Below are 4,895 nucleotides of genomic sequence, written 5' to 3'. Positions count from 1 at the left end.
TGACATTATATACTTGACTTTGTAAGGTTGATATATATACTAATTCATATTTATAATGTATAATTTATAAATTTTAATTCTTAATATTACAAAGTATAATTTTGATTTTTAATTTTTAATGTTTAATTTATTGCTTAATTTAATGCTTATTTTTTAAAGGGATCTAAAATTAGATTAGCAATACTTTGAAAAAGAACCTGAAGATGTGTTGGAATAATTGTAAAACTGATGATTGCATATATATATTTATATATGTATATATATATATGTATACATTTGTGTGTATGTATATATATTGTAATCTTCCAATACTGAAACACAAGAAGTTCCGTCATAATTAATAAATTTAGGGTAGGGTTAGGGTTAGGGTTAGGGGTTAGGGTTAGGGTTAGGGTTAGGGAATTATTATTGACTTTTATTAGATACTTTGTATATTACGAGATAAATATATAAATATAAGATAAAGAATATCCCAAGGAATGATATGCAGATGCATGTAATGCTGAAGGTTTGTACCAGATTGATTTGGAAATTTGTTTTCCCAAATTAATTAAATTAATTATACAATTGGTTCTACCACTAGGACTTATTATATATGTCAGATATAGATCTATCAGATAGGATTGAGGCGATAGAGTGAAACTCATCTTTGAAGGATATACCTATTCCCAGCAGGAAAGAATATACACAAGACCTGATTAACCAGCTAAAACACTTTATAAATAGAATGAAATGGAAGGCTCACTACTGCAATAACAACAATCCTAATAAGAATAATACTCACATGGAAGATATAGACTTCATAAAAAGAAACTTCAAATCTAAGCAGGAACCTCCCAATAATAGAATTATACAGGACTTTGAGGAGAAAATATGGAATATGGTGAAAAATATAAAATTAAAAAGATACCCTAACAGACACAACAAGCACCTCAGCAACTTATATAGAAAAATAGAAATATTAAAGAACTAGGATGGTGTTATAGTACAATCTGATAAGACCAGGAATTTATAGAGACTAGATACACTACTTTATGATAACCTACTAGAAAAGGAAATAATGAAAAAATATAAGGTAGTTAATGAGAATTATTTAGATAATCCCCAAAACCCAAAAAAATTATGGTTAAATATGGTATTGAAAATAGAATTGAACCATATGTCCCGATGCATCCAAAAATAAGGATTAAAGACCATAAGGATAATTTTTACTCAAACCCCCAAGTAAGGCTAATATGCCCTAAGCAAGTCAAATATAGGCAGACTTAATAGACTAATATTAGATAAATATATAGTTAAATTAAATAGGTGAGATAATCTTAAACTCTGGAATTGTATCTGAGATACTATAAAATGGTTTAATAATATTCAGGATTAAAATATATGTAAATTCCTTCAAATTGATATAAAGAATTATTATTCATCTATAAATGAAGTGGTTTTAAATAAGGCCCTATCATACACTGTGAGAAAGGTAAATATGTCATTTGAAGAAGTCAAAGTGGTGTTGGCCACGAGGAAGTCTATTATAAAATATAAACTATGGGCAAAAAAAGACAAGAGATTGTTTTGATATACCCATGGGTGCCCTGGATTCTGCCCAGGTTACCGATCTTATAGGTTTATATCTCTTATCTAAAATAGAAATAGAATTTACGAATATAGAGGGTGGTCTTTAAAGGGTGAACCTACTACTTGTATCTAGGAACTGTACTAATAGGTCATTAGAATGCCTTAAGAAGAAAATGTACAAGTTCTTTAAGAATTATGACCTAAGGATATCTATATAGAATGAACAATATGCAATATATTACCTAGACATCAACCTTAATCTAGTCACTAATAATTTGAATGAAAATGTAAAGTATATTAGTTCTTTAAGTACCCATCCTAGATCAGTTAAAGAAGCTTTAATAGATAATATAGACAAAAGAATATCTATGCTATCCTCAGATTATGACACTTTTAATAAACATGCCCCATATCATAATAAAGCATTAAAAAAAGCAGGATATAACTCTAATATAAATTTTTTTAAATATTACGAACACATTAATAATATAACAAGTAATCCTAATAAAACTAATAATAATTCTAACAGTAAAAATATGAATAATAATAAATAACAATATAACAAAGATAAATACAATATAGATGTTATTAATGATTACAATAATAATAGTAATATTGATAATGAGAATATGGCCCCAGCATGGCCACAGCTCATGTGCTGAGACTAGATAAAATAACAAAAAAAATGAATTGTAAGAAAAATAGTAAATTATACAAGGAGAGATATAATATGCCTAAGAATAACAATTTAATAATGATGATGTCTAATAATGATAATATAAAAATAAAAAGGACATTATTTGGTTAATTATTCCGTATGGGGCCCAAGTGATAACTAATATTATTAAGGAGACACTTAAAATTGTAAGAATGTTTTTTTTTAAACTGTCATTCAAATATATTTTCCAATAGAACCATAAGAGTGGGATACTCAATACCGAGAAAAATAGATAATATCATTTCCTCTATAAATAATAACAAATTAAATAATTATCATAATAGCATAATAAATAATAGCTCTAGCCGACAATGATAAAAGTCTTAATCAACATATAGAAAAATGTTCATGTTGTGATAAGACTAAATGTAAGCTCTCTAATAATTGTAATATTGATAATGTAATTTATAAATGTATAGTAAGCTCCAAGAACAATAATAATAAAATTATAAATAAGGTTTATATTGGATCAACAGCTAATGAAATTTAAAAAAGAATGTCCCAACACTACTAGACCTTCAAAAATCCTAATTTAAGTAAGTCCACAGGCATAAGTAAATATATATGGGAATTAAAATTTAGAAAAAGAGAGTACACCCTTAATTGGAGTATAATAGGTAGAGTCCACTCCTATTATATTGGAAATAAAATGTGTTTATTATGCATAACAGAATTTATGAAACTACTACAGTCTAGAGATGAATTATTAAACATATACGATGAATGTGGAGATAAATGTAGGCACTGAAGTAATTTTACCTTCAATAGAATGAAATACTGAACCTCTCCCCCATCCTGAATCAAATAACCACATGCTTTTATTTCTACAGCACTTGAATAGATTATATAAATAAATAATTTAAATAAATAGATAGATAGATGGCAAGGCGGTGAGCTGGCAGAAACGTCATTGTCTGTCCTTGTTTGTCACCTCTGTGTGTAGCCCCTTGGGGGCAGTAAAGAAATAAGATAGATAGATAGATAGATAGATAGAAATGTATTTGGACAAAATAATGCAAATACCTAGAATCATAGCATCACAATTTTAAAATATCTATAAAACTGTCAAAAGCTTGTTTATTGTCATGCTTTTTGATTTATCATTAGTGTTGCTTAATATGTTTTGCTAAAATTGCTGTTTCTTTACAGATATCATCAGAAAAAGGTAATTCAAATTCATTAAAATGACACATCTATCGGACTTTCAAAGAGGTCGAATTGTTGGTGCTCGTATGGCAGGTGCTAGTGTAACGAAAACAACCAAAATGTTTGGTGTATCTGTCTCGAAAGTAACGACAGCCTTTGAGAAAGAGAGAAAAACGTCCTCGTCAAAACAAAAATCCGGAAGAAAACCAAAACTTTCAGATAGTGACTGTTGGACTCTCACGCGAATTGTTGGAAGGGGTCACAAAAGTACAGCTCCCAAAATTACTGTACAGCTTAATGACCACCTCGAGAAACCAGTTTCCACAAAAACTGTTTGCTGGGAGCTGCATAAAGCCAGATTTCACAGAAGGGCTGCAATGAGAAAACCACTACTTTCAAAAACAAACATTGCAAAGTGTTTAGAACGGTCCCTAGCGTAGTGGAAGAATGTAATTTTCTCAGACGAGTCATTCTTTACCATATTTCCAACCAATATGTGGAGACAGCCAAAAGAAGCGTTTGACCCAGACTGACTTCTTCCAACTGTTAAACATGGAGGAAGATCTGTGATGATCTGGGGGGCTATATCTTGGAAATCCGCCAGCCCAATGGTTTCCCTTCATTGCAGAATTAACAGTCAAGACTATTTATGCATTCTATCTGATCAAATTCATCCAGAGGGAAACGCAATCTTACAGGATAATAATGTATTAATTCACACAGCTGAAGTTGTTACTGAATGGTACGAGCATATATAAACATCACGTTCACTAACAGAGAAAAGCCATAGAGAGTTACATGTATATATATATTTATATTGAAAATGAAAAAATACTATAATAAGTGTCTAACTAAATAATAAAGCTATACTTAAAATTGATTTAGTGTATGAAAAGTTATGGGTATGAAGCAATGAAAAAATCTAAAAACTTAACAGGGAAAAAACCTACCATCATAATACTGCTACAGAAAAAATATATACATATATTCTCTATTTAAAAATCTCCAATTTAAAATTTTGCCCCGTGTAGGAGAGATAATCATAAATGAAAAAAAATATTAAAAAAACAGAAAAAATATATGAAGAAAAAATTATTATCAATTCACAAGGAATAAATAAGTATACACCTAACACATAAATATACAAACATACATACACACACACACACACATGTATGAGAGCATGTGTATGGGAAGATACATGTAATATGATTAACATGTATTCACATAAAACAAATATATATATGTATACATATACATACACATAACATATACATAAATACACATACAATACATATACATACATGCACATATACAATACATATACACACATACACACACACACACACACCCATATATATATATATATGCACATACACACAAACATATACGAACAAATGTACATATACATATATATATATACAGATACACACACACACACACACATATATATATATAT

General features: G+C 28.9%; 1 protein-coding gene across 1 annotated transcript in view; it reads right to left on the bottom strand.

Annotated features, from left to right (window-relative positions):
* Positions 1–4,895, bottom strand: part of LOC106878910 (uncharacterized) — a 32,924-nt gene that overhangs the window by 16,679 nt on the left and 11,350 nt on the right. The window lies entirely within an intron of this gene.

Source organism: Octopus bimaculoides, chromosome 20, assembly GCF_001194135.2.
Source record: "Octopus bimaculoides isolate UCB-OBI-ISO-001 chromosome 20, ASM119413v2, whole genome shotgun sequence".
Classification (NCBI taxonomy): Eukaryota; Metazoa; Mollusca; class Cephalopoda; order Octopoda; family Octopodidae; genus Octopus; species Octopus bimaculoides.
This window is presented reverse-complemented; position numbering and strand designations above follow the sequence as displayed.